The sequence below is a fragment of the Pseudophryne corroboree genome, chromosome 8 (assembly GCF_028390025.1).
Source record: "Pseudophryne corroboree isolate aPseCor3 chromosome 8, aPseCor3.hap2, whole genome shotgun sequence".
NCBI lineage: Eukaryota > Metazoa > Chordata > Amphibia > Anura > Myobatrachidae > Pseudophryne > Pseudophryne corroboree.
In genome coordinates, this window is record NC_086451.1 from 118,057,020 (window position 1) to 118,079,600 (window position 22,581).

Consider the following 22,581-nt stretch of genomic DNA (forward strand, 5'->3'; position numbering starts at 1 on the left):
TCCCCCGTTTCTCCAGCCACTCCTGTGTTTTTACCTGGCACGCCTGCGTTTTTTAGCACACTCCCTGAAAACGGCCAGTTTCCGCCCAGAAACACCCACTTCCTGTCAATCACACTACGATCACTCGAGCGATGAAAAAACGTTGCTCGAGCTTGTGTAAATCTACAAAGTTTTGTGTGAAAGTATTTAGCGCATGCACATTTTTGCAGTTTTTTCACTTGATCGCTGCACTGCGAAAATCGCCAGCGAGCGAACAACTCGGAATGACCACCCATGTCCATGCAATATTCTGTACTGTAAGTCACTTTTTGCTTTTTTGTTCATTCTGTTTTCCGTTTATGTACGAGCTGCAGAACCTTTGTGGTGCCATATAAATAGAGGAAAATAATAATCATGTATTAGAATAATAATTTTTATTCCTTATGTTGTCCAAGTGAGAAGAGAAAACCATATAAAATGCAATTACCACTTAGAAACATGATGATATAGAACTTAATGGACCTGGACAAGTCTCTGCATCTCAGCCAATCATAAGCAGTTTTCCTATGATGGCCGCTTGCGATTGACTGGAAAGTGTGAAAACTGCTTTTGGCTGAGTGTCAAAGACCTCCGCAGGTCAAGTTTTGATGTAGGAATCAATAACATACAGAAACAATTTACAACACAGCTTGCACTCTGGTGTCAGTACATTAACAGGTCCCTAGTAGGTATCCATCAGTGACTGAGAGTCATGCTGAAACAATATCACATCTCATGTAGCAATTGATGTAGGGGAAATTAAGACATTTGTCCTCTTTTGCAACTGCTCTTGACAAGCATATACTAATATTTACTTAAAGGTACAGGCAGTTATATAAAATACAAATTTTACAAATATAACCTATCTATGCACCACTTGTAGAAACATTTGCACTCGCAATTATACCATAATCAAAGCACAGTTAGTATTAATGTCTTGTATTTTTTCTTAACAATAGATACAGTACAGGATAAAATGCCCACCGTCTACGTTTTGAGTCCTGTAGGACAGGACCGGACTGGCCATCTGGCACAAGCCAGAAGGGCCGCTGGGCAGGTGGGCCGATCCGGTCTCTTAGAGTGCCGGGAAGGCCGCGTGCAGGGCAGCTTCCTGCTCTCTGGTTCAGCCGCCCCCACTGGTCTCCATGGAAACCCCCAGCAAGCTGCGCCATGGTAATGGGGGCGTGCCACTAGTACATGGCCCTATGACTTGCGGCACACCCCCGTACATCGTGGCGTGTGCGCACTCACAAATCCCCGGGCCGTTTTTGAGCCCCAGACTTTTTCACTGTTCTATGGCTATATTACAACAATATGTGCATTCTCTCCATGAAGAGATCCTCAGCCAGAAAGATAATCCTCAAGTAAGAGTCCCCAAAATCCCCAGCTCCCGAGAGAGCACATCAAATGATCTATTTCTTGCCTTCAAGTATCACATAAATATAAAGTTTCAGTAGGGAGCAGAGAGGTTGCAGCTTCCAGTATTGGTCTGGGGAACCACTGCTACTGCCTCATGGTGGCACGACTGATTGCCTTACAGAGTCAGTCACACACAATATACAAGTGTCATATATCAAATTAATCAGCACAGTCTTCTTGTCTTCGGCAAAAGATGTCCGACATTAGCAGAGTTGTACGGGACTTGGCAGCTCACTCACTCCTGGCATCTCACGCTGAATGGAGCACTGAGGCTAGATGTATGAGGACACATCTGAAACAGGCAAGTATAATGCAGGACAGAAGCCGAGTGGATCCTGTGGGGCACACCTGACACTGCCTACAGCATACTCATTCTCATAAGAGCCCCAGATTCAGGTGTATGGAGGTGGAGGAAGATGGCCTAGCCGGTGTCTGCCTTGTATTTTGTTGTGCCTTGGTAGCTGGTCCCTCCCAATTGACCAACCCCCTATTAGCTGTGATTTTCTAATGCCAGACCAGCCTCCTCTCCTCATACTCCCAAGAGTCAAAGGTGAAGCAATGAAATCATCAGATATGAGTGTCCACCCCACACAGTCACACACTCAATGAGTGTTACAGACTGCACTCCGCAGCAGTGCATACTGAGCTTACTGGGCAGCAGGGGGGCCCTGACAGATATATGATAATTATAATACCCTACAATGAAGGGAAACCTCACATCCCTGTGTGCAAAATATAACTTTTGTTCCACTAATACTCCTATTTGTCATACTGGTAACCTAAAGAAAAGTTCATGTGTTTAAAATGTGTGTAAACAGTTCGAAAGAATTGACTCGGATCACACCTTACCCCACATAACCAGTAATTTACAAACCTTTACACTACCCTCTGCTGCAAGTAAAGATTTTGTCATACCATTGCACCATTTTGCACTTAAAAGACTGTGGCGTCCCAAGTGCTGAAATCCAAAAGTCACTATTACAACCAGTTCTGTGTACACTTTCCTTCCTTTAAAGATTTCTACAGCCCACTGAATCTCAGATACAGTATCTGCTGTGGACACCCTAGATACATCGCTGGGATGCTTAATATTTGTGGGATCATAACATTATAAGGCATTTTGTCACATGGAAGCAGTGACAAGGGGATGTGGGTACAGAGCATTGCCGTTTCCTTTATTGTTTACTGACTAGGGTGAGTTTGTGCGCTTTGAAGGGAACCCCTTCAAAATGTTGCTAAATGGCCCACAAATTTCTAGTCCACGCATGTTATGCTTGCTGTGATTGGATGCGTCAAGCAATCACAGATTGGTTTTTGGTCTTATGGGATCTGGCTAATAGGGGATTCTCTATTAGAATCTCCCATAATTTATTTGGAGGTCAAGCTTTTAGCTATGCGGCTCCGACTCTATGGAACTCACTTCCCCGCACAGTTCAAGAGGCCCCTGGAACTGTCAAACATAGACTCAATACTTACCTGTGTACTCAAGCATTCTCTTAATGTCCCTTTAGTATCGCCATGCTCTCTGTATTTTATGAAAAGCTTTTCTGTTCTTGTTTCTATACTGTATTATGTTCATTGTATTTGTCAAGCGCCTTGAGTCCTATTGGAGAAAGAGCACTATATAACTACAATTATTATTATTGTTAATTATTATTATTATTATTTATTTTAACAGTTTAAAGTGAGCTCTGTTTTTTTTTTTTTTTTATTGTTGGCAAATCTGTAGTAGAATATATTGTTTTATGCCACATTAGTAATCCTTGTATTATTTATGTTTACATATAGAGTGGGACTTAAGGTGGGTACACACTAGTAGATATATCTGCAGATCAGTTGATCTGCAGATATATCTATGGACGGATCGGGCAGTGTGCTGTGCATACACACTGCCCGATACGTCGGGGACTGACGTCATGAACTGGGCGGGCGGCCGCCGCAGCATGTGTACGGGCGGTCGGCTGACTGCCCCGTGCACACACAGCGACGCGCCAATATATCGGTAGATATATTGGCCGTCGGCTGTGCTGCGCGGTCGACGCGATACGTCTGTGAACGACGGAGTTCACAGACGTATCGACCGTACACACTGCCCGACGGTCCCGCGATATATCGGCCGTTCAAGAGAACGGCCGGTATATCGACCAGTGTGTACGGGCCTTAACTACATTTATTATATAATGTTTATTATTTATCATAATCCCTTTGGTGTATGCTGGTCACCAGAATGATCTTTGTATAGTATATTGGTCGCTAGTGCTCTGTATAATATTTAGGGATCACTAGAATGGTCTCTGCTTTGTCCAGATGGGTTTGATAGGTGTTATATTTATAACTGTGTTTTATTTAATTAATTGGCTATTCAAACTACTTTCACATTAGACAGAATATGCCTACAGTTTATTTTGTCACATTCGGTTTCCCATTGCAATGCATTGATAGAAAAGTCAGGGCCACTTATTTGAATCGGCCCCCTAGGCCGACAATTGACAGTCAGCCCCTGGATGAGGGTTTTAGTAGCATCCAAGGTGAGAAAGGGTCTGATCCCGGAAATATTTTTGAGATGGAAACAGCAGGACTGCGACAGGTACTGAATGTGTGGCTTGAAGGAGATGGAGGAATCAAGGATAACGCCAAGAGAGCGTACTCTTCCCTATTCAAAAGAAGACACCAATGGAACTACACTGAAATCATCTCAGAGTATCCCATGAAAGTGCTTACACTAATTTCCGGTTATTATCATTCAGTCTGTACCAGAAATGCTGGAATGTGAATCTAACCACACAGGAATTCGTTTTACATATGTATAAAGTCGCAGATGAAGCAAAACGGAAATGTTACAACTGATGAACATTGTTTCCGAAGGGTCTGTGGTCTCTCAAGATCTTCTGGGCAGTGACACTTTTACACTAGAGATGTGCACCGGAAATTTTTCGGGTTTTGTGTTTTGGTTTTGGGTTCGGTTCCGTGGCCGTGTTTTGGGTTCGAACGCGTTTTGGCAAAACCTATCCGAATTTTTTTTGTCGGATTCGGGTGTGTTTTGGATTCGGGTGTTTTTTTCAAAAAACCCTAAAAAACAGCTTAAATCATAGAATTTGGGGGTCATTTTGATCCCAAAGTATTATTAACCTCAATAACCATAATTTCCACTCATTTTCAGTCTATTCTGAACACCTCACACCTCACAATATTATTTTTAGTCCTAAAATTTGCACCGAGGTCGCTGGATGACTAAGCTCAGCGACCCAAGTGGCCGACACAAACACCTGGCCCATCTAGGAGTGGCACTGCAGTGTCACGCAGGATGGCCCTTCCAAAAAACACTCCCCAAACAGCACATGACGCAAAGAAGAAAAAAAGAGGCGCAATGAGGTAGCTGTGTGAGTAAGCTAAGCGACCCTAGTGGCCGACACAAACACCTGGCCCATCTAGGAGTGGCACTGCAGTGTCAGGCCGGATGGCCCTTCCAAAAAATACTCCCCAAACAGCACATGACGCAAAGAAGAAAAAAAAGAGGCGCAATGAGGTAGCTGTGTGACTAAGATAAGTGACCCTAGTGGCCGACACAAACACCTGGCCCATCTAGGAGTGGCACTGCAGTGTCACGCAGGATGGCCCTTCCAAAAAATACTCCCCAAACAGCACATGACGCAAAGAAGAAAAAAAAGAGGCGCAATGAGGTAGCTGTGTGACTAAGATAAGTGACCCTAGTGGCCGACACAAACCATCTAGGAGTGGCACTGCAGTGTCACGCAGGATGGCCCTTCCAAAAAATACTCCCCAAACAGCACATGACGCAAAGAAGAAAAAAAAGAGGCGCAATGAGGTAGCTGTGTGAGTAAGATAAGCGACCCTAGTGGCCGACACAAACACCTGGCCCATCTAGGAGTGGCACTGCAGTGTCACGCAGGATGGCCCTTCCAAAAAAACACTCCCCAAACAGCACATGACGCAAAGAAAAATGAAAGAAAAAAGAGGTGCAAGATGGAATTGTCCTTGGGCCCTCCCACCCACCCTTATGTTGTATAAACAGGACATGCACACTTTAACCAACCCATCATTTCAGTGACAGGGTCTGCCACACGACTGTGACTGAAATGACGGGTTGGTTTGGACCCCCACCAAAAAAGAAGCAATTAATCTCTCCTTGCACAAACTGGCTCTACAGAGGCAAGATGTCCACCTCATCATCATCCTCCGATTCATCACCGTGTACATCCCCCTCCTCACAGATTATCAATTCGTCCCCACTGAAATCCACCATCACAGCTCCCTGTGTACTTTGTGGAGGCAATTGCTGCTGGTGAATGTCTCCATGGAGGAATTGATTATAATTCATTTTAATGAACATCATCTTCTCCACATTTTCTGGAAGTAACCTCGTACGCCGATTGCTGACAAGGTGAGCGGTGGCACTAAACACTCTTTCGGAGTACACACTTGTGGGAGGGCAACTTAGGTAGAATAAAGCCAGTTTGTGCAAGGGCCTCCAAATTGCCTCTTTTTCCTGCCAGTATACGTACGGACTGTCTGACGTGCCTACTTGGATGCGGTCACTCATATAATCCTCCACCATTCTTTCAATGGTGAGAGAATCATATGCAGTGACAGTAAACGACATGTCCGTAATCGTTGGCAGGTCATTCAGTCCGGACCAGATGTCAGCATCAGCAGTCGCTCCAGACTGCCCTGCATCACCGCCAGCGGGTGGGCTCGGAATTCTGAGCCTTTTCCTCGCACCCCCAGTTGCGGGAGAATGTGAAGGAGGAGATGTTGACAGGTCGCGTTCCGCTTGACTTGACAATTTTCTCACCAGCAGTTCTTTGAACCCCTGCAGACTTGTGTCTGCCGGAAAGAGAGATCCAAGGTAGGTTTTAAATCTAGGATCGAGCACGGTGGCCAAAATGTAGTGCTCTGATTTCAACAGATTGACCACGCGTGAATCCTTGTTAAGCGAATTAAGGGCTCCATCCACAAGTCCCACATGCCTAGCGGAATCGCTCAGTGTTAGCTCCTCCTTCAATGTCTCCAGCTTCTTCTGCAAAAGCCTGATGAGGGGAATGACCTGACTCAGGCTGGCAGTGTCTGAACTGACTTCACGTGTGGCAAGTTCAAAAGGTTGCAGAACCTTGCACAACGTTGAAATCATTCTCCACTGCGCTTGAGACAGGTGCATTCCACCTCCTATATCGTGGTCAGTTGTATAGGCTTGAATGGCCTTTTGCTGCTCCTCCAACCTCTGAAGCATATAGAGGGTTGAATTCCACCTCGTTACCACTTCTTGCTTCAGATGATGACAGGGCAGGTTCAGGCGTTTTTGGTGTTGCTCCAGTCTTCTGTACGTGGTGCCTGTACGCCGAAAGTGTCCCGCAATTCTTCTGGCCACCGACAGCATCTCTTGCACGCCCCTGTCGTTTTTTAAATAATTCTGCACCACCAAATTCAAGGTATGTGCAAAACATGGGACGTGCTGGAATTTGCCCATATTTAATGCACACACAATATTGCTGGCGTTGTCCGATGCCACAAATCCACAGGAGAGTCCAATTGGGGTAAGCCATTCTGCGATGATCTTCCTCAGTTGCCGTAAGAGGTTTTCAGCTGTGTGCGTATTCTGGAAAGCGGTGATACAAAGCGTAGCCTGCCTAGGAAAGAGTTGGCGTTTGCGAGATGCTGCTACTGGTGCCGCCGCTGCTGTTCTTGCGGCGGGAGTCAATACATCTACCCAGTGGGCTGTCACAGTCATATAGTCCGGAGTCTGCCCTGCTCCACTTGTCCACATGTCCGTGGTTAAGTGGACATTGGGTACAACTGCATTTTTTAGGACACTGGTGAGTCTTTTTCTGAGGTCTGTGTACATTTTCGGTATCGCCTGCCTAGAGAAATGGAACCTAGATGGTATTTGGTACCGGGGACACAGTACCTCAATCAAGTCTATAGTTGGCTCTGCAGTAATGATGGATACCGGAACCACGTTTCTCACCGCCCAGGATGCCAAGGCCTCAGTTATCCGCTTTGCAGCAGGATGACTGCTGTGATATTTCATCTTCCTCGCAAAGGACTGTTGGACAGTCAATTGCTTGGTGGAAGTAGTAAAAGTGGTCTTACGACTTCCCCTCTGGGATGACCATCGACTCCCAGCAGCAACAACAGCAGCGCCAGCAGCAGTAGGCGTTACACGCAAGGATGCATCGGAGGAATCCCAGGCAGGAGAGGACTCGTCAGAATTGCCAGTGACATGGCCTGCAGGACTATTGGCATTCCTGGGGAAGGAGGAAATTGACACTGAGGGAGTTGGTGGGGTGGTTTGCATGAGCTTGGTTACAAGAGGAAGGGATTTACTGGTCAGTGGACTGCTTCTGCTGTCGCCCAAAGTTTTTGAACTTGTCACTGACTTATGATGAATGCGCTGCAGGTGACGTATAAGGGAGGATGTTCCGAGGTGGTTAACGTCCTTACCCCTACTTATTACAGCTTGACAAAGGCAACACACGGCTTGACAAATGTTGTCCGCATTTCTGTTGAAATACTTCCACACCGAAGAGCTGATTTTTTTGGTATTTTCACCAGGCATGTCAATGGCCATATTCCTCCCACGGACAACAGGTGTCTCCCCGGGTGCCTGACTTAAACAAACCACCTCACCATCAGAATCCTCCTTGTCAATTTCCTCCCCAGCGCCAGCAACACCCATATCCTCTTCATCCTGGTGTACTTCAACACTGACATCTTCAATCTGACTATCAGGAACTGGACTGCGGGATTTTTGAGGTTTTTTTTTACTGATATTTTGTGTTTTGGATTTTACATGCTCTGTACTATGACATTGGGCATCGGCCTTGGCAGACGACGTTGATGGAATTTCATCGTCTCGGCCATGACTAGTGGCAGCAGCTTCAGCACGAGGTGGAAGTGGATCTTGATCTTTCCCTATTTTTGGAACCTCAACATTTTTGTTCTCCATATTTTAATAGGCACAACTAAAAGGCACCTCAGGTAAACAATGGAGATGGATGGATACTAGTATACTTATGGATGACGAGTGACTGACGACACAGAGGTAGCTACAGCCGTGGACTACCGTACTGCGTCTGCTAGTATAGAGATGATAATGATATAAAAAATATATATATATCACTACTGCAGGTATATATAATATAATGACGGACCTGCTGGACACTGTCAGCAGACTCCTAAACTACTAGCATGAAGAAGATAGAAAAAAAAACCCCACCACAGGTAGGTATACAATTATGGATGAGCACTGACTACACACAGAGGTAGCTACAGCCGTGGACTACCGTACTGCGTCTGCTAGTATAGAGATGATAATGATATAAAAAATATATATATATCACTACTGCAGGTATATATAATATAATGACGGACCTGCTGGACACTGTCAGCAGACTCCTAAACTACTAGTATGAAGAAGATAGAAAAAAAACCCCACCACAGGTAGGTATACAATTATGGACGAGCACTGACGACACAGAGGTAGCTACAGCCGTGGACTACCGTACTGCGTCTGCTAGTATAGAGATGATAATGATATAAAAAAAATATATATATCACTACTGCAGGTATATATAATATAATGACGGACCTGCTGGACACTGTCAGCAGACTCCTAAACTACTAGTATGAAGAAGATAGAAAAAAAAAACCCACCACAGGTAGGTATACAATTATGGACGAGCACTGACGACACAGAGGTAGCTACAGCCGTGGACTACCGTACTGCGTCTGCTAGTATAGAGATGATAATGATATAATATATATATATATATCACTACTGCAGGTATATATAATATAATGACGGACCTGCTGGACACTGTCAGCAGACTCCTAAACTACTAGTATGAAGAAGATAGAAAAAAAACCCCCACCACAGGTAGGTATACAATTATGGACGAGCACTGACGACACAGAGGTAGCTACAGCCGTGGACTACCGTACTGCGTCTGCTAGTATAGAGATGATAATGATATAAAAAATATATATATATCACTACTGCAGGTATATATAATATAATGGCGGACCTGCTGGACACTGTCAGCAGACTCCTAAACTACTAGTATGAAGAAGATAGAAAAAAAAAACCCACCACAGGTAGGTATACAATTATGGACGAGCACTGACGACACAGAGGTAGCTACAGCCGTGGACTACCGTACTGCGTCTGCTAGTATAGAGATGATAATGATATAAAAAATATATATATATCACTACTGCAGGTATATATAATATAATGACGGACCTGCTGGACACTGTCAGCAGACTCCTAAACTACTAGTATGAAGAAGATAGAAAAAAAAACCCCACCACAGGTAGGTATACAATTATGGACGAGCACTGACGACACAGAGGTAGCTACAGCCGTGGACTACCGTACTGCGTCTGCTAGTATAGAGATGATAATGATATAAAAAATATATATATATCACTACTGCAGGTATATATAATATAATGACGGACCTGCTGGACACTGTCAGCAGACTCCTAAACTACTAGTATGAAGAAGATAGAAAAAAAAAACCCACCACAGGTAGGTATACAATTATGGACGAGCACTGACGACACAGAGGTAGCTACAGCCTTGGACTACCGTACTGCGTCTGCTAGTATAGAGATGATAATGATATAAAAATATATATATATATCACTACTGCAGGTATATATAATATAATGACGGACCTGCTGGACACTGTCAGCAGACTCCTAAACTACTAGTATGAAGAAGATAGAAAAAAAAAAACCCACCACAGGTAGGTATACAATTATGGACGAGCACTGACGACACAGAGGTAGCTACAGCCGTGGACTACCGTACTGCGTCTGCTAGTATAGAGATGATAATGATATAAAAAATATATATATATCACTACTACAGGTATATATAATATAATGACGGACCTGCTGGACACTGTCAGCAGACTCCTAAACTACTAGTATGAAGAAGATAGAAAAAAAAAACCCACCACAGGTAGGTATACAATTATGGACGAGCACTGACGACACAGAGGTAGCTACAGCCGTGGACTACCGTACTGCGTCTGCTAGTATAGAGATGATAATGATATAAAAAATATATATATATCACTACTGCAGGTATATATAATATAATGACGGACCTGCTGGACACTGTCAGCAGACTCCTAAACTACTAGTATGAAGAAGATAGAAAAAAAAACCCCACCACAGGTAGGTATACAATTATGGACGAGCACTGACGACACAGAGGTAGCTACAGCCGTGGACTACCGTACTGCGTCTGCTAGTATAGAGATGATAATGATATAAAAAATATATATATATCACTACTGCAGGTATATATAATATAATGACGGACCTGCTGGACACTGTCAGCAGACTCCTAAACTACTAGTATGAAGAAGATAGAAAAAAAAACCCCACCACAGGTAGGTATACAATTATGGACGAGCACTGACGACACAGAGGTAGCTACAGCCGTGGACTACCGTACTGCGTCTGCTAGTATAGAGATGATAATGATATAAAAAATATATATATATATCACTACTGCAGGTATATATAATATAATGACGGACCTGCTGGACACTGTCAGCAGACTCCTAAACTACTAGTATGAAGATAGAAAAAAAAAACCCACCACAGGTAGGTATACAATTATGGACGAGCACTGACGACACAGAGGTAGCTACAGCCGTGGACTACCGTACTGCGTCTGCTAGTATAGAGATGATAATGAGATAAAAAATATATATATATCACTACTGCAGGTATATATAATATAATGACGGACCTGCTGGACACTGTCAGCAGACTCCTAAACTACTAGTATGAAGAAGATAGAAAAAAAAACCCCACCACAGGTAGGTATACAATTATGGACGAGCACTGACGACACAGAGGTAGCCACAGCCGTGGACTACCGTACTGCGTCTGCTAATATAGAGATGATAAAGATGATAGAGATGAACAAAAAAAATATAACACTACTGCAGGTAAATATTTATATAATATAATGAATGACGGACCTGCTGGACACTGTCAGCAGAATGCGTTTATAGAATAAAAAAAAAAAACACCACAGGAGTGTTTAACTTTTTCAGGCAGACAATATACTGGTGGTCACTGGTCAGTCACACTGGCAGCAAAAGTGTGCACTGTACTCCTGCTATAACTGCACCCCAGTCTCCCCCACAATTCAGCTCAGCACAGTCAGATATACATATAGATGATATTATCATGCAGCACACTGAGGCTGAGCATAGATATGGTATGTGACTGTGTATCGTTTTTTTTCAGGCAGAGAACGGATTATATTAAATAATAAATAAAACTGGTGGTGGTCAGTCACTAGTAACTATCAGCAAAACTCTGCACTCTGAGTACTCCTAATGCTCCCCAAAATTACTAAGTAATCAACTCAAGTGTCTCTATCTATTCTAACGGAGAGGACGCCAGCCACGTCCTCTCCCTATCAATCTCAATGCACGTGTGAAAATGGCGGCGACGCGCGGCTCCTTATATAGAATCCGAGTCTCGCGATAGAATACGAGCCTCGCGAGAATCCGACAGCGGGATGATGACGTTCGGGCGCGCTCGGGTTAGCCGAGCAAGGCGGGAAGATCCGAGTCTGCCTCGGACCCGTGTAAAAAGGCTGAAGTTCGGGGGGGTTCGGATTCCGAGGAACCGAACCCGCTCATCTCTATTTTACACCCTGGGTTAAGACTTGTAGAACTCACCAGCAGGTCTTCTTGCCTATAATAGCCGCTTTTCCCATAAGGTGTGATGTGCCTACCGTTACTGGGATGCCACCAGGATTTACGCTACTTGTGTTAGTACGATCTTAACCCCAAGTGACCCGAGTCAATGCCGATAGACCCAAAGAAGAGAGGTAAAACCAGGAGATTCGAAAGAAGTAAAGACTACAGTGTGAGGACGAGGACAACACAGAAGAAACAAGGTCTATGATGCAATGGGGATATGAGAGCACACAACAGGGAGAGCTCAGAACCAGCAAGTGGAATTACTGGAAATAGTAGCACAGGAGAAAGAGAACACAGAAAAACACAAAACACTACTAAAAATTGACGGGTGGTAGACTGAAAACAATTAACGTGACAGGTTGTGCAACTGGCACAGGGCTTGACATAGGAACTCCGCAGGAGACATTAGTAAGGTAACCAGGCAGAGGAATCCACAAGCTTGTTCTAAAACCAACTGACAAAGGCTCCCGCTGCAGGCACGAACTATGACCAGCAAGTAATGTCAGTTTTTCTTAATTATAAGGAGGATTTCTCTTTTTCATGCCTCAACACAACATATGTTAAAATAATGACCACAGTTACATAGATCATATACAGATGAAGTTTGGGTGTTACACACCCCACATGTTCTTATACTCACACAAAATAATAGGAATAGAGAACATACATTCAATATTCCATATGAGCTTAGTGCTATCCTGATCCGTGGATAGAAGTTTCAAGTTTTTCAGCCAGTAACAGCATGTGTTCTAATCTCCAAAGAGTTTTAATGATTCTTCCACCGATAATTCCTGTCGGCCTACAGGAATCGTAGGGAATATTGTGTGAGTATAAGAACATCTGTATATGATCTATGGAACTGTGGTCATTTTTTTGAACATACAGTATGTTGTGTTGGGGAATGAAAAAGAGAAATCCTCCTTATAATTAAGAAAAACGGACATATCTTAGCGCTGTCTCCTGATTAGCGCTTTTGGACTAGAATTATTTTGTATTATTATGACCAGCAAGGAATGAGAGGCAGACACCGGCTATAAAGGCAGCAAGAGCCAATAACAGATTGAGCCCAGCTAAGCTTCCCTTAATTGCTTATTCTGTGCAGCTGCCCCACTGCACGTTCCACAGGTCCCTGTCTCCCCAGCAACTCTGACCTCCACACTGGCCCAGTGTCCTGTTACCATGGAGCCGGCAACCGGGGAGGGGAAGTTTGGTAGCAATAACCAGACACTGCGGAAGTCACGGGCCACGGCGGCTCGTGACAGAAACTTGGCATGAAAAAAAAAAAGCTGCATCCGATGTGTTGTAGCACTTCGTATACAGATTCAAACTCAATCGCACACAGATGTACAAGTGTCACACATCAAATTAATCAGTGTGAAGCTGGTTTGTTGCATTTTGTGAAGTGTTCTTGTTGCATTGCATTGCTCAGAGGAACATTCTAATAATGGAGAGTCAATTTAGTTCATTAAACATCACATTAAGTCTAAACTTTAAGGTGTCATTTTCAGTCTCCAAACACAAGGTGGTCCCTTCTGCCTGCCAATTATGGACATAATGTAAGGTATCTTGTACAATGTGATCATTATATGGGGAGATGTACAGATGTGTCCTCTTACAACTTTGCTCTATGCGCTACTGTTATTATCCGGAGTAGATACCTGGACTAAGTGATGCAGAAGTCTGGGTATGAGACGGTTATAGTGGGTTGGCTAGACACGTGGAACAATTGTAATGATTCAGGGTTGGTGCAGTGGCTATTACGAGAACTTCCAGGTGGTAGCAGGTGGCGCTCAGATGATTAAACTTGCCCAGCAGTCTTTTAGCCTCCTGCAATGTTAGGCTTCACCTTTAGCAGCCGCCTTTCCAAGGTGAAATAGGTCCACCCCGTACTTATATGCCCGCAGGACTTATGGATGGATGAGGTGACTGTTAGAGGCTGGGCAAGAGTAAGGTACAAGTGCAGGGAAACACTCGCTGGATACAACCTTGAATAAGCTGCCCAATTCACAAGCTGAGATAGTAACAGAATGTATGTGAGTATAACAATGCACAGGATGGTATTAGCAACTAAACACAAACTGTAGGTGAATGCAACAATGCACAAGATGGTGTTAGCAATTAAACACAAAATGTATGTGAATGCAACAATGCACAAGATGGTGTTAGCAACTAAACACAAACTGTATGTGAATGCAACAATGCATAAGGTGGTATAAGCAACTAAGTACAAGCAATGAATAACTTAGCTGTGGATCCCTTAAGGAACTTGTCAGAGCAAACCAAGGTACAGATAATGAGATAACTTATCTGCAGGAGTCCCCTGGATTCCAGGTAAGTAAAGGCATGGTAAGACTGGAACTGGAGCTGTCTGAATGGACTCTGTAGCGCCTAGCATCTTTTTTACCCATCTTAGATGCAACGTAATGATTAAAATGATATGCAGTATGCCTATATTCTGTGTTTGACTGTGACTGTATTTGCATACAAAATGCTATACTGGAGTGTTATCCTGGAAAACACTGTTAAGTGGCATTTCAGATGCAGACAGAGCCGCAATAACACACAGAATATAGGCATGCTGCATATAATTTTCGGGCAGAAGACGAAAAAAAAAGGCGCTCAGCACTACCGAGTCCCGCCACGGCATGGTGTGACTTGAAGGGCTATTTAACGTGACTGCAGCAAGGATGTAAGAAGACACATCTGTACTAAGCCTTGGGGAGAGATAAAGTACCAGCCAATCAGCTCCTAACTGCGATGTTACAGGCTGTGTTTGAAAAATGAGGAGCTGGTACTTTATCACTCTCCAAGGCTTATTACATCTGCCCCTATTTACTGTATGTTACAAGTGTTATTAATACATTTTTATATTGCTTGATCAAGAATCATTATAGCACCATGTAATTTTGCTATTTTGAACATTATTATATGGTGTTTAGGTAATGGTTTTATGTAGCTGTCTGTAACAAACCAAACTCAATTAACAATTAAGCCAACACTAAATGTATCTCCTCAAATGAGCTGTCAAATTGTTTGTCTGATGAAGTGAACTTTGCTACACAAAAAGCATAAGAAGTGGTTAGAGAAACAAGAACACACTCACTACAGTACATTCAGCTACATCGTGATTTACTGCAGCTGGAGACTGGAGTTACATTATACTCCCATTTGATTTTGACATGCTACATACACAATGTGAGTGATTCCAAGAAATTCTTCTTTCTTTAAAGTTCATTTCACATTATTGTTATAATTGTTTTTTAAATAAAGTGACTGAATATAAAGATGGAGCAACACTACTCACTAGTGGCAAAATGTCAAGACAAATACAAATATAATATGAATGTGCAAAATATAAAGAAAAATACATAATTACAAAAAAATGCAGGTATACCAAATTGCAAAAATACAAAATATGTGTCAGTCAGTGTAGAAGGTGATTTGCAATAACGGATAGGGAACTATACTGTTAACCACAATTTAGCATTGGCTGCATTATTTTATTCACAAACACAATCATAATAAGCTGTTAAAAGAAACGAAAAACATCAGTTGTGGCTTGGAAAAGCGAAAATATAGCTTGTAGATGAATCTATGGATACTATGTATTCAGAAGGGTTGGGACTGAAATGCAGATGCCAGCGGTCAGAATACCGACCACAGCATCCCGCTGTTTAGAATCCTGATCAGGGTCGGGAAGCAAGCTGCCCCTCACCCCCTTACCACCTAATCATAACCCTCCCCGCAGCCTAACCCTAACACTCCCCCATCACAGCCTAACCTTAACCCTCCTCAGTGGAGCCAGCCCTAACCCCCCCTCCCATAACTTAACCTTCCCCCCGCAGTCTAACCCTAACTCTCCCCGGGTGTGCGTAACCCTAACCCCCCCTCCCCGCAGCCTAAACCTTCCCCCCGCAGCCTAACCCTAACTCTCCCCGGGTGTGCCTAACCCTAACCCCCCCTCCCCGTAGCCTAAACCTAACCACCCCACTCCCCATCCCGGCAGTCAGTCGATCGGGAACCCCTGCTGTCAGGATTCCGGCGTCGGCATTGTGATTCTATTTGGGATGCCGGTGCGGCATTCTGATGAATGTCGGGTTTCCGCGTCGAACTTTTGACAGCCGAGATGCCGACCGCCGGGGTCCTGACCGGATCCCATTCAGAATATTCAGATATAATATATAAAATTTATAAAGTATCCATGTGGCGCACTATAACTGAAAGGTACTCTGGAGATTCATGTGTTTGTGGAGGGATATAGGTGCCTATAAGTCTACAGAGAAGTAAACCTCAAAGATCATTTCAAAAGGGAAAAAACCCTATTAAAGGAATTTGCAGCCAAATCTGAATTAGGCCCTAAGTTAACAGATGTTTCAGTGTGGAAAAATTGCTGCTTTTAGGGCCTGATTCAGGTTTGTAAGCAAAGCAAAAAAACACACAACTGGGCAAAACCATGTTGCATTGCAGGTGCGCAGATGTAACATGTGCAAAGAGATTTCGATGTTAGCAGGATGTATCCAAACTGAAATCTAAATTGCAGTGTAAAACTAAAACTAAAGGGGGGTACTCACGGAGCGATAATCTAAGCAATCTGACTAGATTGCTAAAATTTTAAGCATGATCGCTCTGTGTGTACCTCCCACAGCGATAGCGATGCGCAGACCCACGCATTGCTATCGATGGTGCTAGATTGGTCTGCATGCAGGCTCAATCTAGCAGATCGCTCATTTCACCCGCTGGGTGAAATGAGCGCCCCCCCTCCATCTCCCCCCGCACTCTCAGCACACATCGTGCTGTGCTGAGCGGGGAGAAAGATGTGTGCTGAGCGGTTCGCTCAGCACACATCTCTCCCCAGATCTGCCCGTGAATACGGGCCTTAACATTTGTAAGCTACATCCAAACGCAAGTATTTACCATGCACAGAAAAAATATAACCCAACCAGATCTAAATCTCTCTGCACATGTTACATCTCCCCACCAGTTGTGTGCTTTTTTTGCTTTGCTTACAAACCTGAATCAGGCCCTTAGTTTGCACCTCTATAGATAATAACAACTATGAAAAAGTCCTAATTTTAATGTAAGAATGTCAGAAAATAGGGCCTAATTCAGATCTGATCGCAGCAGCAAATTGTTAGATAATGGGCAAAACCATGGGGGTCGTTCAGACCTGATCGTTTGCTAGGGGTATTTTGCACTGCTGCGAGCAGATAGTCGCCGCCTATAGGGGAGTGTATTTTTGCTTTGCTGAGTAGCCCAGGACTTACTCAGTCTCTGCGATCACTTCAGGCTGCCGGCGCCCGTAATTGATGTCAGACACCCGCCCTGCAAAAACGCTTGGGCACGCCTGCGTTTTTACAACCACTCCCAGAAAACGGTCAGTTGCCACCCACGAACGCCTTCTTCCTGTCAATCTCCTTGCGATCGGTTGTGCGAATGGATTCTTCATTAAACCCATAGCACAGCAACGATCCGCTTTCTACCCGTACGACGCGCCTGTGCATTGTGGTGCATACGAATACACAGTTCTGACCTGATCGCAGCACAGTGAAAAAACCTAGCGTGCGATCAGGTCTGAATGACCCCCCATGTGCACAGCAAATTTGTTAACTAATGGACAAAACCATGGCCCTCATTCCGAGTTGTTCGCTCGGTATTTTTCATCGCATCGCAGTGAAAATCCGCTTAGTACGCATGCGCAATGTTCGCACTGCGACTGCGCCAAGTAACTTTACTATGAAGAAAGTATTTTTACTCACGGCTTTTTCTTCGCTCCGGCGATCGTAATGTGATTGACAGGAAATGGGTGTTACTGGGCGGATACACGGCGTTTCAGGGGCGTGTGGCTGAAAACGCTACCGTTTCCGGAAAAAACGCAGGAGTGGCCGGGGAAACGGTGGGAGTGCCTGGGCGAACGCTGGGTGTGTTTGTGACGTCAACCAGGAACGACAAGCACTGAAATGATCGCACAGGCAGAGTAAGTCTGGAGCTACTCTGAAACTGCTAACTCGTTTGTAATCGCAATATTGCGCGTACGTCGGTCGCAATTTTAAGAAGCTAAGATTCACTCCCAGTAGGCGGCGGCTTAGCGTGTGTAACTCTGCTACATTCGCCTTGCGAGCGAACAACTCGGAATGAGGGCCCATGTGCACTGCAGAGGGGGCAGATATAACATGAGCAGAGAGAGTTAGATTTGGGTGGGGTGTGTTCAAACTGAAATCTAAATTGCAGTGTAAAATAAAGCAGCCAGTATTTACCCTACACAGAAACAATATAACCCACCCAAATCTCACTCTCTCTGCATATGTTATATCTGCCACACCTGCAGTGCACAGTTTTGCCCATTAGCTAACAAATTTGCTGCTGCGATCAGATCTGAATTACCCCCTGTGAGAGCTGCATCTCTCTCAAACTACTGAGTCACTCCGATAATGATCAGAGCAAGGGGTCAGACTAGCATGTGCTGAGCTCTGCTTGAAGCTGGTTATCTGATTTCTGGAGTTCAGCAACTGAGCAGCCACATGGGAGTGTGATGGCATGTGTGGGGTCTGATGGCATGATTTTAGGGTTGATGGCATGTGTGGGGTCCGACAGCATGTGTGGGATTCTGATATGTTGTGTGAGGGTTCTGATGATAGGAGGTTTGATGGCATGTAACAGCATGTGGATATATCTGATGACACGTAAGGGTCATCTGGGGATGCCTTAATCACTTGCCTGGCATGGTCGCATCAGAAGTGTCTTATCTGACCTTGTCGCACAGGATGCGACCAGTCAGATAAACAGTGTTAGCAGCGGCAGGAAAGGGAAACTTCCCTCCGCTGCTGCTCTCAGAGGGACTGGAATGTCCCGCTGCCTCATTGCTGATCAGCATGCAGGACCCCCCCACCCAGCAGCTGCAGACAATGGCAGCCACTGGGAAAGTGTAAAACAACCCCCCCTCCCCCCAAGCCACCCCCAGACCCGCCCTGTGTACCTAGCATTTGTCTTAAGGGTAAAAAGTAACGTTGCGATGGTCGCGATGTTACCGATCTTCCCGATTGATGTTCCGATGTTTGATAAAAATTATTGTTAGAAACATTTTTTTTTTTCAATTTTTGGGATAAGGTTAAATTCATGTTCTTCACCTAATTCACTCATTGAAAAAAAAAAAAATTTTGTAGCTGTTTTTGGTAAAAAAAAAATTGTCAGTTATGTGGTTAAGCATTTAGAAATGACTGACAGCATGTGTGGGGCTCTGATGATCATGTGATATGCTTCTCAGTATAGAATGGCTGAGTGGATCTGCTCCGTACACAGGTAACTGAACTCATAAAATATACTGTATTTTATTCTGTAACTCAAGAGTTTCCCAAACTACCTTTATTATCACCCACATATTGGAGGTGACCAGGCTCCATTGTTACAAGTTACAGCAGAGTTTCTCAAACTCCGCTATTACAGTCAAGGTTTTAATGGCATCCATTGCTTGAGTACTGGTGACTTAATTAGTACCTCAGCCAATCTGATTATTTGATTTAATCACCTGGTATCAAGCATGAATATCGTTAAAACCTGGACTGTAATAGCGGAGTTTGAGAAACTCTGCTGTAACTTGTAACAATGGAGCCTGGTCACCTCCAATTTGTGGGTGATAATAAAGGTAGTATATTGTTCTTCTGTGTTTGTGTTTCTAAAATTTAGTTATCACATCTCTGTTTATTCCTTTTAGCAAATTTAATGTGATTTTTAAACAACATTTTGCTTTATTGAAGCATAATTGAATTACAGAAGTCATATCCAAATAGAAAATCAGTGACAAAGGTAGAAAATGTAGATACATTCAGTGGTGGCTGCTGCCCCTGGGCTGCAGCGCTGACCAAAGACTGCAGGGGGGAATCATCAGCACATATAAAAATACATGTCAAGTTGTTGTAACACATGTGCTGGTTTCCTTACCCAGGGATCAGCAGCCGTCAAAGCACACATGGGACACTGGAACACAGTGCTCAGCCTATCTTAAATAAGTCCGCCCCCAGACTCCCATTGGCTGATTTCACAAGAGCCCGGGGGCTAACTTATTGACGAGAGACAGGCTGAGCACTGTATGCCTGCGTCCCGTGTGTGCTGTGGCGGCTGTAGATCCCAGGGTAAGGAAGCCAGCACATATGTTACATATAGTACAACTTGACATGTATGTTTATATGTGCTGGCCGGCTCCTCCCTGCAGTCTTTGGTTGGCGCTGCCGCTCAGGGGATGCAGTGCCGCTGGATACATTGAAACAAATCATGTACAGTGTGGTACAGAAGGATAATTACACGATACATGACGTATCACAAAACATAATCTCAAAAAGATTCAGAGAGAAATTGTCAGGTCCTGTAAATACATACAAGTCTCATACCATAGAATGGTATGGAAACAGTGGAGAATTCACTATTAATGTTTTGCAACTACATATATTACCATGACCTGGATATTAAGCACATTCACACCCTGTGCTAACAAATGTTTTAGCACTAAATGCTCTATAGGAAAGCAGCTTTAGGTTTCCAGAAGGTTCACACCAAGACATCACCAACATAACCTGTGTTACAGAGAGCCCTGAAAGTGTGAGCTCATAGTGATCACTCTGTATGTACTCAGGAAGCGACTCAGTAGGAAACATTTACTATTTGTGAGAATGTGCTTCACGCAACATGAGGATGTAAAATTGGTGCATACAGCCCTCTGAAAACAGAGGGACATAGACAGAAACTACAATCCATTAAAAATGTTTATGAGTATAATGTCCTGACCTGGAAAGTGATTTCAAGATCATTTTACCTTTGTCAGATTGGTGTTTCTGCCATAGGGCACATAATGGCATTTGTACACAAATCTTGCACCCAAGGCCATAAAACACCTCTAGTTGCCAGTAAGCCCTGTATACTGTTCTGGTTATTACTACTCATACTGTATATAATATCTAGCAGTCTCCATACACATTGTCTTTTCTTCTCCCCCGCCCCCCATTTCACAATGTTGTTCCATGCTGGATTCCTCCTCTTTGTTATTTTGATGACATAGGAGGTTTTCCTCTTTTCTCTATGTTGTTGAGGAACGTGTTCTCTTTTTCTCATGCAGTATTATGATTCCGATTGTGATTGATTGTATGAATATAGTTGCAGTATTCTATTATTCTTTCCAAGATCATTACATTGTGGAAATATCACTGAATGTTTACATTTGCACTGTATGGAACTTGTTATACTTTCAAAACAAAATAAAGACTTTATAAAAAAAAAATTACCAGTGAACATGCACATTATACAAGAAGTGGCCCAACATACAGTATAAGCACATTGACAACACTCAACATAGCTATGTCGCATCCAACTCCTGAAGTTAAATTTAGTACAATGATCCCTTATACCCTTTCAGACTGCAAATGGCGGGTCGCAACTGTGAGCCGTACAGGGGTGCTTCCCGGGTGCGGTCCGCCTGAGTCCCTTTCACAGCACTGTCCCCAGCCTGGCATATTGCCAGGTTGGTGACGTCAGTGGTTAGCCGCGCGAGGGCGGCGCTTGGAGATCAGATGATTTCCAAGCGCCGCCCGTCCATACAGTGTGAATGGGAAACAGGTCGCATCAACCCGGAAACCAACATTTCCTGGTGGTTGCAGTACAATACAGAGATCATTCTCTGAAGATCAGTGTACAGTATGTACACCTTAAGGCCTTTTCCTTGTAGACAATTTGCAATATAAAGCCCCTTCTATTATGACCACTGTACAATACAAAGTCAATTTGCTGGTGACCAGTATCTAATTTACAGTTCATTTCTTAGCAGCTGATATACAATAAATAACTTACACCATAAAGATCAGCATGCCAAACGGAGCCCATGCCCTAAGATACAATTAGTAACCCATTCTGTCATGTTCAGTGAACATACAAAGACCAGTCCTTGGTGGACAAGAGTAAAGTATGAAGCTAATACCATGGCTACTTAATGTACATTTTAGGACACATTCTCTGGCGGGGTATGGGTCATTAGGTCGACCACACTTAGGTCGACAGTAATTAGGTCGACCACTATTGGTCGACATGCATTAGGTCGACATGGTCACTAGGTCGACGTGACCATTAGGTCGACATGAACAAGGTCGACATGTAAAAAGGTCGACATTCTTTTTTTTTACTTTTTTTGGTGTCATTTTCTTCGTAAAGTGACGGGGAACCCCAATTAGTGCACCGTGTCCCCTTGCATGGCTTGCTTCGTGCAAAGTGCCTCGCTCTGCTGCGCTCGGCACAGGTTACTTTTCCCATTCGTAGTCCACGTGGATCGTAAAGTATGAAAAAGTTCAAAAAAATTACTCCTTAAAGCAGATACGTCACAAGGTCTTATTATATTAGTATTGTTCCACAG

At 43.9% G+C, this 22,581-nt stretch overlaps 1 protein-coding gene across 3 annotated transcripts in view; it reads right to left on the reverse strand.

The window, feature by feature from the left end:
* The window catches only part of LOC134948713 (diacylglycerol kinase eta-like), a 374,912-nt gene that overhangs the window by 349,008 nt on the left and 3,323 nt on the right, over nucleotides 1–22,581 (reverse strand). The gene's annotated exons all lie outside the window — the stretch shown is intronic.